We start from the raw sequence: 14,834 nt of genomic DNA, 5'->3' as shown, positions 1-14,834 counted from the left end.
GGAGCCATTTATTAGGATTGTACGTAGCTTCAGGATGAGGGCTTAAGGGACTCTGTGTGTGAAGAGCATAAGCTTTGTGGCATCTTTGCTGCTCCAAGACCTTTTTAGATTGCTTTATAAGAGAATGTTAGTCTTCCAGATTACCAGCTTTGTTTCAAATAGTTGGGGTTTCCAGGTAAATAATTTTGAATAAGTGAGATTGTGAGCCTTTTATTTATTTCTCTTGCCTTATTGCACTGGCTAGGACCTCTAGTACAATGTTGAATAGAAAAGATAGCATCTTTGCTTCATGCCCAGTCTCAGGGAGAACACTTTAAATATTTCACCAATAAGAATAATGCTTGCAGGCTGGGCACAGTAGCTCACGCCTGTAATCCCAGCACTTTGGGAGGCCAAGATGGGCAAATTACCTGAAGTCAGGAGTTCAAGACCAGCCTGGTCAACATGGTAAAACTCCATCTCTACTAAAAATACAAAAAATTAGCCAGGCGTGGTGGTGCACGCCTGTAGTCCCAGCTACTCAGGAGGCTGAGCAGGAGAATAGCTTGAACCTGGGAGGCAGACGTTGCAGTGAGCCGAGATCGCACCACTGCACTCCAGCCTGGGCAACAGAGCAAGACTCTTCTCAGAAAAAAAAAAAAAAAGAATAATGCTTGCTATATTCGGTGTCAAATTAAGGAAGTTCTTTTTTATTCCTAGTTTGCTAGAAAAGCTTAAACTATAAATGGGTGTTGAATTTTGCCAAATGCCTTTTCTGCATCTGTTGAGATGATATAATTTTTCTCTTTTTTCTGTTAATGTTGTGAATGATATTTAATTTCTTACTGTTAAACTATCCTTAGAGGCCTGAAACATACTCCACTTGGTTGTTGCATCAGGTGCTGTAGAGAACGGTTCCATCCTGGCCCAGATGCTGTACAGGCAAGGGTTGAGCCACAGTTATTAATAGTCTAGGTCTTGGCAAAATGCCTCATGATTCTCCTAGAACAGAGAGGATGGGAAGCTTGTGAGGAGTTGCCCCGAGGCCAGCTCCTCTTGCCTCCCTGTCTTTCCTGCGAGGGTTTTGATGAGATTCTGAAGAGCTCAGAATAGACCTGCAGAATGCAAAACCACTTAGCTGCAGTCTAGGCTTGGCTCCCCAGCAACAAAGTATCCCACAACTCCTGTTGCAGTCATCCTGCCCCTTTTGAGTAGGTGTTGTCCTTTTTGGAGTGTGAGAGAAGGACCCAGGAACCTAGCACCTTTGGCTGACCCACTTCCTTTCCCTGTCTATGTAAGTAATCAACTGCCTGAAATTAAAAGCAGCTCATATCATTACCATCTGACTTGGCCTTGCCTTTGCTGCCACTGTGTGCAGATTATTCCTAATCTCCATTCAGGAATAAAGGGACTATGGCCCCAGCCACTGGAAGACCTGCTAGCAGCTGGCCCTTCATTGTCTGCCATTTGAGCACTGCCCAGCTGAAGAGAACCACCTTGCCCAAGTTTATGCTCCCTTTCAAGGTGGCTGCCTCCAGTAACAATCAATGGAGACATAACTCTCTCGCCTCAGTGTGGGACAGTGTCAAAGTGTGTCTCATCCTCAGAGCTCCCCACAGGGCTGACAGCCATGCCACTGGGCCTGCCCAGTCCTGCTGCCTTGACTTCCTTTACACCTGTTGGCCCCAAGGCTCCCTCCTGATCGACATCCTGCACACAATCTTGGCCTCAGAGTCTACTCCCCCTTATTTTGAGGTATAATTTACAAGGGTCCTGTTCTAAGACAGTGATGATATACTATCCTTTTCATATCTTGCTAGTTCCAGTTAGCCGATGAATTATTGAAGGTTTTTCCTGACTTTTTAATGATCGCCATTCTAACTGGTGTGAGATGGTATCTCATTGTGGTTTCGATTTGCATTTCTCTGATGACCAGTGATGATGAGCATTTTTTTCATGTGTCTGTTGGCTGCATGAATGTCTTCTTTTGAGAAGTGTCTGTTCATATCCTTCACCCACTTTTTGATGGGGTTGTTTGTTTTTTCTTGCAAATTTGTTTGAGTGCTTTGTAGATTCTGGATATTAGCCCTTTGTCAGATGAGTAGATTACAAAAATTTTCTCCCATTTTGTAGGTTGCCAGTTCACTCTGATGGTAGTTTCTTTTGCTGTGCAGAAGCTCTTTAGTTTAATTAGATCCCATTTGTCAATTTTGGCTTTTGTTGCCATTGCTTTTGGTGTTTTAGTCATGAAGTCCTTGCCCATGCCTATGTCCTGAATGGTATTGCCTAGGTTTTCTTCTAGGGTTTTTATGGTTTTAGGTCTAACATTTAAGTCTTTAATCCATCTTGAATTAATTTTTGTATAAGGTGTAAGGAAGGGATCCAGTTTCAGTTTTCTACATATGGCTAGCCAGTTTTCCCAGCACCATTTATTAAATAGGGACTCCTTTCCCCATTTCTTGTTTTTGTCAGGTTTGTCAAAGATCAGATGGATGTAGATGTGTGGTATTATTTCTGAGGGCTCTGTTCTGTTCCATTGGTCTATATCTCTGTTTTGGTACCAGTACCATGCTGTTCTGGTTACTATAGCCTTGTAGTGTAGTTTGAAGTCAGGTAGCGTGATGCGCTCAGCTTTGTTCTTTTGGCTTAGGATTGTCTTGGCAATGCAGGCCCTTTTCCATCAATCTTCACAAGAGAGACTAGTCTGGAATTTCTCTTTCTTATAAAACATGTTATTTGAAAGCCACCAGCAGTGTTTCTGAACCAATAACTGATTAACTTTTTTAAAGAGCTTGATCGTGATCATATTCAGTGAAACCTTTGAATACTTTAAGCAGTGTTAACTCCACTTCATAAATGAAATCAGTGATCTGTCGTCAGAATTAAGGCCATCTTGAAGGAAAGAACAGGGAGATAGTGAGGTGGGTGGGGATAACAAACAACTACCAGCATCCCCCAGAACAGCTGCTCTGTTTACCCCACAGAGATTTTCTTTCTTTCCTTCTTTTTCCTTTTTGTGGAGAATGGGATCTCACTGTATTGCCCAGGCAGGTATCAAAGTCCTGGGCTCAAGCTATCCTCCTGCCTCTCCAGCAGCGGTTTTCTTTCATGACAGAGGCTGCTGGTTTGTGTTCCAGGGGCTTGATGCAGCAAGGGAGATGTCACTGCATGGTCCACAGTGTGGGCTCTGCTAATGGTGTCTTCTCATGCGTACATCCTTGGGAGAGCTCTCAATAATCAGCAGCTGTCTCTTTTCTGTTGTTGGGGTTTTATATCTTTTGCTTCCTTCTACTGTACCTTCTTGCCATATATTTTTTGACTCTGACACCTTTAGGCCTGCTCCAGAGTCTATACTGGGTATTTGCTTTAGACAATTATTACATTATTCTAAATAAATGAACCACCTTATTTTATCACCTTTTTGAGGTATAATTTACAATAACATGTACCCCTTTTAAAGGTACAGTTTGAAGAGTTTTGGCAAATATAGATAGCCCTGGAACCACCACCACAATCAGAATAGAGGACACTTTCATCACTTCACCAAGTCCCTTCATGTCCCTTTGCAGCCAGGCTCCCTGAGCCTGGTTGGTCCCTGAGCAAGCACCGAACTGCTTTTTCTCTTGACAGCTTTGATTTGCCTTGTCTAGAATTCACGTAATGAAATCATATAGTATATTCTCTTTAATATCTGGCTTCCTTCACTTAGCAAAATGTATTTAAGATTCATCTATATTGGTGTGTATATAATAATTCATTCCTTTTATTGTTGAGTAGTACCTTCTAGTGTATAGATATGTCACAATTCATTTATCCAACGAAATCTTAGATTACTTTAATCAATATTTATTAACTTTATCAATAGAATCAATTATTTTTAAGTTTGAATGCCTACTGTGTGTCAAGCACTGGTGAAATAGATTGTGAACAGAATCATAATTTGTACCCTCAAGGAGCTTACAGTGACAGCATACAGAAAATAATAAATAGTAAATAAATTATGCAGTATGTGTATTAGTTTCCTAGGACTACTATAACAAATTACCATAAACTGCATAGCTTAAAACAACAGAAATTTACTCTCTCGCAGTTCTGGAGGCCAGAAGTCCTAAATGCAGGTGCTGGTGGAGCTGGTTCCTTCTGGAGGCTCTGAGGGAGATGCAGTGCATGCCTCTCGTATCTTCTGGTGGCTGCTGGCCGTTCTCGCCATTCCTTGGCTTATAGACACATCACTTCAGTCTCTGCCTCTGTCTTCAGATCACCTTCCCTTTTATCTTCTCCTCTTCTCTTCAAGACACTTGTCATTGGATTTAGTGCCCATCCTAATCCAGGATAATCTCATCTCAAGGCCCCAACTTAATGACATCTGCAAAGACCCTTTTTCCAAATGAAGTCACGCTCATAGGTTCTGGGTAGATGTATCTTTTGGGGGGCTACCTTTCAAACCCCTATAATATGTTAGAAGAAGAAAGTGCTATGGTAATAATAATAATAGAGTAGAACAAGGAGGATCAAGAGTGCTGGAGGGATGCTGGATGCAGCTTCAGCAGGGTGGTCAGGATAGACCTCATTGAGGAGACACTGAGCAAAGGATATGAGAAGCCACTGCAGGGTTATAAGCCTTGGAATGATAAAACCTGATGCTATTTAAAAAGGACGACTCTGTGGTTGCATTAAGAATAGACTGTTGGCCGGGTACAGTGGTGCATGCCTGTAATCTTAGCACTTTGGGAGGCCCAGGTGAGCAGATCACTTGAGTCCAGTTTGAGACCAGCCTAGGCAACATGGCAAAACCTCATCTCTACAAAAAATTTAAAAATTAGGTAGGTGGTACATGCCTGTAGTCCCAGCTACTCAGGAGGCTGAGGTGGGAGGATCTCGCTTGAGCCAGGGAGGTGGGAGGCTGCAGTGAGCCATGATCATGCCACTGCACTCCAGCCTGCGTGACAAATTGAGACCTTGTCAAAAAAAAAAAAGAATAGACTGTCCTTGGGCTAGATTGTGAGCAGGGGTGAAGAGGTGACTGAATATTAGTAGTCAGCTGGGTGTGGTGGCTCACGCCTGTAATCCCAGCACTTTGGGAGGCCCAGGCAGGCGAATCACAAGGTCAAGAGATTGAGACCATCCTGGCCAACATGGTGAAACCCCGTCTCTACTAAAGATACAAAAATTAGCTGGATGTGGTGGCGCACACCTGTAGTCCCAGCTACTCAGGAGGCTGAGGCAGGAGAATTGCTGGAACCTGGGAGGCAGAGGTTGCAGTGAGCCGAGATCGTGCCACTGCACTCCAGCCTGGCAACAGAGTGAGACTCCATCTCAAAAAAAAAAAAAAAAAAAAAAAATTAGTAGTCATCCAGGTGAAAGATGGTAGTGGCCTAGACTGAGGTAGGAATATAGAAGTAATAAGGGTAAGCCAGGCATGGTGGCTTATGCCTGTAATCCCAGCACTTTGGGAGGCCAAGGGGGGAGCGGATCACCTGAGATCGGGAGTTCAGGACCAGCCTGACCAACATGGTGAAACTCTGTCTCTACTAAAAATACAAAATTAGCCAGGCATGGTGGCGCATACCTGTAATCCCAGCTACTCGGGAGGCTGAGGCAGGAGAATCGCTTGAACCCGGGAAGCGGAGGTTGCAGTGAGCCAAGAGGGTGCCATTGCACTCCAGCCTGGGCAACAAGAGCAAAGCTCTGTCAAAAAAAAAAAAGAAGTGATAAGGGTGGTTGAAGCTGGATTTCTTTTTCAATTTAAGTAAAACTTATGTACGCAAAGTGCACAAATCATAAGCATACAGCTCAAAGAATTTGCACAAAGTAAGCACTAAGGTACCCAGATGAAGAATCACTCATTATCTGCACCCCTAGAGGCTTCCTGTGCTGGCCCCCAGGCACCATCTCCTTCCAAAGGTAACCACTCTCCTGACTTCCTTTTTGAACTTTATGTACGTGAAATCATACAGCATAGACTCTGTTGTGTCCAGCTTCTTTCAACACTGTGCTTGTGAGTGTCATCCCTATTGTTGCATGTAGCAATTGTTTTTTTGTTCTCATTGCTGTATAGTGGCAATATTCCATAATTTATCCATCATACTGTTGCTGGACATTTGGAGTTTTGCTAGTCTGTGGCTAATACAGAGAATGCTAATATAAACGTCTAGTGTGGATCTTTTGGCGTAGGTATGTACATCTAGGAGTGTCATTGCTGGATCACAGCATATATGAATGTTCAATATTAGTAGACACTGCCCCCCAAATTTTCCAGGTGTCCAATTTACACTCCCATCAGCAGTGTCAGAGAGTTAGGTTCTGGATATATTTTGAAGGGAAAACTAATAGACTATCAGCACAGATTGAAAGGAGATGAGAGATAGGACTCAGGATGACTTCAGGGGTTTGGGGCTGAGCAACTGCTAGGCTGGGCTTGGTGTCAACAGAGATAGGGAGCTGGCTTTAGGAAGGGAAGTGGGCAAAGATAAGAAATTCTCTTTTTTTTTTTTTTTTTTTTTTTTTTGAGACAGTCTTGCTCTGTCGCCCAGGCTGGAGCGCAGTGGCACAATTTTGGCTCACTGCAACCTTCTTCTCCTGGGTTCAAGTGATTATCCTGCCTCAACCTCCCTAGTAGCTGGGATTACAGGTGCCTTCCACCATGCCCAGCTAATTTTTACAGGTGCCCGCCACCATGCCCAGCTAATTTTTGTATTTTTAGTAGCGACGGGGTTTTGCCATGTTGGCCAGGCTGGTCTCAAACTCCTGACCTCAGGTGATCCACCTGCCTCGGCCTCCCAAAGTGCTGGGATTACAGGCATGAGCCACTATGTCTGGCCAGAAATCCTCTTTTAGACAAGCATGAAATGCCTCTCAGACACCCAAATGGGGATGTTGGGAGGCACCAGACATACAAGTCTAGACCTCTGAAGCGTGGTCTGGACTAGAGATACAACATTGGGAGTTATCGGTGGAGAGGGCTTTTAAACCATTAAAGAGGTAGGCACACCAAGGAGGTGAGTGTCAGTGAGAAGCCCTAGGTGCTCCAACCCCAAGGAATCAGGGAAGAGGAGACATCAGCAAAAGAGATGGAACAGCAGGGGCCAGTGAGAGGAAGACCGAGAGAGCGTCTCCCTGGATGCTGGCTGGGCAAATTACATCAGCAGGAAAGAATCATTACCTGGGTGGCATGCAGCTGGCAGGTCCAGGAAAGGGACAGCTGACTGTTGGATTTAGCTATGCGGGGGGTCACTGGTGTCCTTGACAAGATAGTTTTGTTGGACTGCTGAGGGGCCTAGCTGAGGTGACTGTGAGAAGTAACAAGAGAAACTTGGAGACAAAGTAAGCATCGACATCTCTTGATGGGCTGGGCTATAAAACAGAGTAAAGCGAAAAAAAAAAAAGGAGGGGGGCATAAGGTAGGTAGAAAGGAAAGTAGAATCAAGAGAAGGGATGTTTTTCTTAAAATATGGTGGTCAAGACAGGCCTTACTGAAGTAGAAGCATGGTGTTTGTCTATTTTCTGCCTCGCCACCAGAATGTATCCTCCGAGGGGGCTGAGATCTGTGGTTGTCTTGTTTATTGCTGCATCCCCCATATCCAGAACAGGGTCTGGCACATAGACTCGATAACTCTCTTAAATAAATGAGCAAATCGGGCTTGATAAACAAGAAACACGTATAACATGCCAAATAGTGCCCAAGGGATACAGTGAAGAAGGAAAGAGAGAAACAATGTTGGGGTGGTAGTTGACATTTTACATAGGGCTGTCACTAAGGCTTCAATGACAGGGAGACTTTGGAGCAATGACAGATACATATAGTGGTGGAGGCCTAAACCAAAGCATGAGGCCAGAAAAAAAACTCATTCACAGATGATATAATTGTGTATGCAGAAAACACACAACAATCTGAATTATCCAAATAGAGAATTTAACACTGCTAGAGATAGAGTCATTCCATATGATTAAAATTTTAACCCTCCAAGAAGATATAACAATTTAAAGTTTGTCCTTAATGGCTTCAGATTCTATAAAGTAAAAATTGACACAATTAAAAGAAAATAGAAAAATTCACAATCATAATGGAAGATTTTAACACTTCTCTCAGTGATTGACGGAATGCACAGACACAAAATCATCATAAGGATATAGAAGATAGGAACAATACAATAGCAGATTTGGCCTAATAAATAAAACAAACTGCAGCATCCAATTTTTTTTCTCTTTGTGCAAATACAGAATATTTATGAAAACTGGCCACACACTATACCAAGTCTCAACCACCTGGGTGATGGCTACAAGAGCACTTGTCTTATAATTATTATTTATACATGTATTTATTTTCCATAGTATGCTGTATGCCATATATGCTGTATTATAACACAAAAAGTATAGCATAGGCCGGGCGCCGTGGCTCACACCTGTAATCCAAGCACTTTGGGAGACTGAGGCAGATGTATCACCTGGGGTCAGGAGTTCGAGACCAGCCTAGCCAACATGGTGAAGCCCTGTCTCTACTAAAAAATACAAAAAATTAGCCAGTCGTGGTGGCATGTGCTTGTAATCCCAGCTCCTCAGGAGACTGAGGCAGGAAAATTGCTTGAACCCAGGAGGTGGAGGTTGCAGTGAGCTGAGATCACACCAGTGCACTCCAGCCTGGGTGACAGAGTGAGACTCCATCCGCCCCGTCCCCACCCCCCCCAAAAAAAAGTACAGCATAAATGAAACAAAACATGGCAGACAATGATAACACGTCATTCTGGGTAGGCTGTATATTGGGAAATGGAAACAAAGTCAGAAGGGAAGTTTTGGGAGCACTTAATTCCCTATAATACAGTAGGGAATCGATTTCACAAAACCATTCCCAAGCAGTTGAGCTATTTTCAGACAATATAGCACCTTGGCAAGCAGGGAAAAGATTTTGGGCTCCTCAAGTTCATGAGAAGAAATTGTTGTTGCATCTATGATAAATTATCTTTAAGACCTTTTCCTGTTGACTCTGAATGTATTTTAGAAGAGAAATTTTAACAGTGGGAAAGAGCAGGCAGAGGTGGACCTTAAACAAGGGACATTGGGGATATGGAAACTGGAGGGGAGCCAGTGGGGAGAAGATCTAGATATGTTTATTCTGAGTGGCACGGCAGTGTTGGTAGGGATCTTCCTCTTCTGGAGAAGGGTATCCCACATCAGCCACCATGGAAGCTTCTAGAAGCCAAACATTCAAGAGACTCCTCTGCCAAGCTCAGTTTTTCAGGGAGTCTCGTGCATCTGTATTTTAAAGCTCCATAGATAGGATCCTGATGTGCAGCCAGGGTTAAAAACCCTGTGTGCTCCTGAGACATTAACCTGCCTGCAAATCCCTTGGGGGGGTCTTTTTAAAAGTAGGTTCTGATTCTAGAGGTCTGGGAGGGGCCTGAGAGTCTGCATTTCCCACAGGCGCCCTGGCGATGCCGACGCTGCCCATCCCTAGGCCACATTTGGAGTATGGAGCAGGGAAAGAAATCAAATATAATTTGAACCACCGAGCTTGTGAAATAAAGTATGTGTGTTTTCTGGCAGAGTAAGATTCACAGGGCTTCTCCTGTTATGAAATGAAAAGAGCAAGTACAAAACAGCACAGCAGGACACAGTGAAATTCCTTAGGGGGTCACTAATTGAGACAGCATGGCCCCAGGTGTACCCTGACCCTTGAAAATATTTTCACAGTGCTCCATCTGTTTTTCTCCACCAGATTATGCCTTCTAGTTGGTATTGATTGCTTGTTCCCAGCAAAAATATTTGAGGTGAAGGAATAAATTCAGCCAAGACCAACAAAAAGGAAGGAAGGATTCCACACTGCTCTCTGAGTCCCTTGTTTTCACAGCACGTGGCTGAATCTTCCTTAATGCAAGGGATCAGCTGAGTGATCGTGGTGAGAAGCCACAATGTTTTCTAAACAAGCTCATTTCTGCATCTGTTCTCTCTGACCTGAAAAATGCCTCTTTGTTCCATTCCTCTTGTTCCTTTAGAAAGGACGCCCACTTTGTGTTGTTTACTCAAATTAGTTACTTCAGACAACAATAGGCATCAATTCACAGAAAATCCACTCAGGTTACTCAGTTGACACAGTTGTCCTTTGGATGTAGGCATACAGGCAAAAGGATGTAGAATATTAAAATCATTGTGTAACCTTACTCAGAGGCTCAGGAAGCCCTGAGTTTTTACCAGTATATACTGGTGAAGTACAAGTTCAAACATTTATTTTAGTGTTTCCCTATATTATTTTAAGTTAGGTTTTCTTTGCTTTCAAGTCTTAGATGTCTTTTCATTTTCCTTTATTTTTAAGGCTGCCATTCAAGTCATCTGTGTCCCATTAGTTATCATATCTCACAGAAGTGTAGCCAGAAACAGAGCCACAGCAACACAGAGCTGTAGCCTGCAGCTGCCAGCCCAGTGCCAGTTCTGTGCAGCCATGTTGCCTTCAGCTCTGGCCAGCAGTTCCTCCGATCCTGGAGGCTCTCTGCGTCTTGTTATATTTGCCAAATATTCTAAATTGCTTGGAATAGCTCAGTGAAGAAGGTCAGCACTACGCCCCATTTGGTGAATGTAAACTCAGGAAGGTTGTACACTTTTTATTTTATTATTTATTTGTTTGTTTATTTGATGGGGTCTTACTGTGTCACCCAGGCTGGAGTGCAGTGGCGCATTCATAGCTCATTACAGCCTCCAACTCCTGGGCTCAAGTGATCCTCCCACCTCAACCTCCCAAGTAGCTAGGACTACAGGTGTGTACCACCACGCCTAGCTAATTTTTTAAAAATTAATTTTCTGCAAAGACAGAGTCTCACTGTGTTGCCCAGGCTGGTCTCAAATTCCTGGCCTCAAGCGATCTTCCCACCTCGGCCTCCCAAAGTGCTGGATTATAGGCATGAGTCACTGCACCTAGCGTATATACTTCTTAAATTCAAAATTCCATCAATAATAAATACAGTTAATTGCCTAAGTGCCTATATCATGTTATAATGTGTGTGTGTGTATGTGCGTACATGCATGTGCCATATAAAGACTAAATTAACACATTCTCTGCAAGTTACAGGGGGAAAAGGCCATATTAAATGACCCCACAATGAAATAATCAGTCAAATCCTGAATGTAAGACATTATACAATTCAAACAGCCTGGTCTCTTTAGAAAGTCAATGTCATGAAAATAAAAAGGTGGGAAAACTGTCCTAAAAGCAACTGTATTCATAACAACCAAATGCAGCGTATGAATTCTTTCTATCCTGGAAAGCTATAAAAGAAATCTGGGGACAACTTGAAATGTTTGCTTTGCATACTTTCACAAAGTCTAAAGTTGTTCACCTCCTTAGAACATTTCCGCTCTTACCACTCTTCTGTCATATGCTATTTTATCTGTCCAAGATTTAAGTTCTACCTTTTAATTTTTTTCAAAATGCCACAAATTAAACACTCCTCTGCGGTGAGACCTTTGATGTGGGTTAAGGGCCTCACCCTGATGTTCTGGAGCATGATCATGAGGCATCTTGATGGGCATTACATTTTTTTTTCCTACGTAGGATTCACTGGGCTTCATGAATCTGTGGTGGGAAATGTTGAGCTGTTGTACTTTAAGTGTTTCTCTGTTCCAGTCTCTCTTCTCCTTCCAGAATTCTAGGTAAGCATATATTAGACTTCATTGTCCTACATAGCTTATTTATATATCTTAAATTTTTTCTTGGTTTTTGCTTCTTATCTCTCTGTGCAATGTGCCACATAATTTTTTCTGACGTATCTTTGCGTTCATCAAATCTCTCCTTAGCTGTGTCTCATCCACTTTTAAATCCATCCACTTAATTTTTAATTTCTATTATTGCTTTTTGTAGAAGTTCCATTTTAGATTATTCTAATAATCTGTATTAATCAATTTTCACTCCCTGTTCCTTTTATTTTCACTTTATCTATCAAAAATGAAGAAATGAGTACAGATATCTCCATCATGATGGTAGATATGTCAATTTATCCATGTAATCCATGAAGAAATCAATTTGTTGTTTTTTGAAGCTATTTTATGAACTGTAATTTTTTTAAATGTTATAGCTTTCTAGTGATAGATGTCCTTTCTATCACTAATGATATTTTTTTGGCTTTCTTTTGGATAGCATTTTCCTAATATATTCTTTTCATCCTAATGTATTCTTTTCCTAATATATTCATGTAAATGTTGCTGTGGGCTTATGGTGGTATATCTCTTGTCAATAGCATGTAACTGTATGTGTTTTTGCTTCTTATCTCTCTGTGCAATGTGCCACATAATTTTTTCTGACGTATCTTTGCGTTCATCAAATCTCTCCTTAGCTGTGTCTCATCCACTTTTAAATCCATCCACTTAATTTTTAATTTCTATTATTGCTTTTTGTAGAAGTTCCATTTTAGATTATTCTAATAATCTGTATTAATCAATTTTCACTCCCTGTTCCTTTTATTTTCACTTTATCTATCAAAAATGAAGAAATGAGTACAGATATCTCCATCATGATGGTAGATATGTCAATTTATCCATGTAATCCATGAAGAAATCAATTTGTTGTTTTTTGAAGCTATTTTATGAACTGTAATTTTTTTAAATGTTATAGCTTTCTAGTGATAGATGTCCTTTCTATCACTAATGATATTTTTTTGGCTTTCTTTTGGATAGCATTTTCCTAATATATTCTTTTCATCCTAATGTATTCTTTTCCTAATATATTCATGTAAATGTTGCTGTGGGCTTATGGTTGGTATATCTCTTGTCAATAGCATGTAACTGTATGTGTGAATTTTTTATTCCAGTCATTACAGTCTCTGTCTTTCATATGGCCCATTGAATCCATTTACATTTATTGTAATTACTGATACATTTGAACTGATATTTCTCCTGTCTTACTTTGTGCTTTATATTTGTCCTGAATTTTTAATAACTCATTTCTCCTTTTTTTGCTTTCATCAAACTATGCAGGAATATATTGCAGTTAGAATTCTCTGACCGTATTATATGAATACATACATATAAATGAATTGAAACACTTTTGGAATTATCTATCAAAGCTTAAAATACATAGACACTATGTTTCAGCCTTTCTACACATAGACATGCTTGCTCATGTGTACCAGAACACATGTACCAGAATGTTCCAAGCAGCATTTTTCATAATATCCAAAAGCTAAATAATCCAAATATCTATCAATAGTAAAGTGGTTAAATAATTTGTAGTTACGTAAGAAATACAATAGACTGGCCAAGTAAAAACTATAGCTGCAATATCAACTTAGATGAAACAACAACAAAGAAAACATAATGTAAGGCAAAAGAAGTCAGACATCAAAGAATAGCCACTCTATTTTTTCACAATATGAAGTTCAAACACAGACAAAAGTAAGTATAGCGTTTAGGGATTCATGCTTAAGTGGTAAGACCACACAAAAAAGCCAAGAAAGGACTGTCGGCATAGTGGATACTTTTTCAGGGAGAAAGCTGGCATCTGAAAGACACAAGGAGATGATAATTTGTTGAGGTATAGTTTTTTTATGTGTAATTTTCTCTGTGTATTTCATTATGAAAAGTAAAAAAGAAAAAAATTGAATATAGTTAATATCTTTTTGAGTACTCATTAACTTCATTTTCCAAATTTCTCTATTCTCTAACAATATTAATATCCTTAAGTCATCTAGTCTTTATTTAGAAATTACTGTATACCTATTATCAGCCTGGGTGTGTGAAGACACAGAGGAAGTTGAAGGCACACATAGTCCTGGCATGGGAAGGGGCTTAGCCAGGAAGAAGGGTCCTCCCTTAACCCCTCCATTATAACAGAAGGAAAAAAGGATGGGTCATGTTTCTGGGTATATTTGACAGAGTGGATTTGTTATAACTTAGGTCTGAGTGCCACACTACTAGCTTGTAAGAGGTAAAGGAATGAATGGTGTGATGAGGAACCAAGGTGAGGAATGTGGACCACACAGTTGTCTAAAGATTGATGGTAAGCAGATCTAGAAGGTTTTAAAGATGCTTCTAGTGGAACCTGAGAATGTCTTTATGCGAACAGCAAGAGAGAGAGAGGAAGAAGGGAAGGGAAAGGAAAGGAAAAGAAAAGCCATCAGCAATGCTAGGGAGAGAGGAATGACTGACGGGAGGGATGCTGAAGGCCCAGGAGGGAGTGGGAGCCCACACTCAAGGTGACTGGACAGCAGGGAGAATCTCAGGTAGAGGCCCAGCCTAGGGGTAGTTCCCTTAGCCATCTGGGTGATTCCCAAGACCTTTATTATGTCATCAGCAGGATGAGGAGTATGGAAAGAAAAGTTTGAGGCATATGGAGAAGATCGGGAACCCTGCCCCAGGGCCACAAGAAAGAACCACAGCCAGACGTGGATCACAAAGAAGTGAGCAACAGCAAGGCCCTGCCGAGGCCTCACAATCTATGCTTGCGGAAGATACAGTCATAGCTTTGTGAGACTTTCCAGAAGTCCCTAGCAGCAGTCTGGGGAGCCCAGAAATCCTCAAGTTTGGGTGGCACAGGGCTGAGAAACAGCAAAAGGAACGGAGGGCAAAGATGAGTGAGAGGGAGATATGTGGACTTGACCAACCATGAAGGCCAGGCCAGAGAGGGAGGCACTGGGAAAACAGGGAGGGCCAGAGACAGGGGACCAGTGGGGCAAAGAGCACATTCTGGGGCCCAGGAGACTGAAAGGCAGCAGGAGAGGTAGGGACTGGGGTCCAAAAGATGGTATTAGAGTTTCCCATCTTGCAGCTGAAGTAGCTTGTAGGGATGGAGCCACTTTCAGCACAGCTGGCCTCCTGCCAGGAGATGATGCCCTGGTCAGCATCGTGAGAGGCAGAGGAGAGGAGAGAAGGAAGGT

General features: G+C 41.8%; 1 protein-coding gene across 4 annotated transcripts in view; it reads right to left on the bottom strand.

Moving 5' to 3' along the window:
* CCR9 (C-C motif chemokine receptor 9) overlaps nt 1-14,834 on the bottom strand; it is a 107,191-nt gene that overhangs the window by 85,735 nt on the left and 6,622 nt on the right. For 3 of the 4 annotated variants that reach the window (XR_008624729.2, XM_055109779.2, XM_063602770.1), the window contains one exon: nt 5,549-5,667. The gene's annotated coding sequence lies outside the window, so the exon portion shown is untranslated. Of the gene's footprint in view, nt 1-5,548; nt 5,668-13,292; nt 13,460-14,834 lie in introns of those variants that run through there. The other variant, XR_004670535.2, reaches the window with a different exon arrangement.

Source organism: Pan paniscus, chromosome 2 (assembly GCF_029289425.2).
Source record: "Pan paniscus chromosome 2, NHGRI_mPanPan1-v2.0_pri, whole genome shotgun sequence".
NCBI lineage: Eukaryota > Metazoa > Chordata > Mammalia > Primates > Hominidae > Pan > Pan paniscus.
The sequence above is the reverse complement of the archived record's forward strand: the minus strand, read 5'-3'. Positions and strand labels throughout refer to the sequence as shown.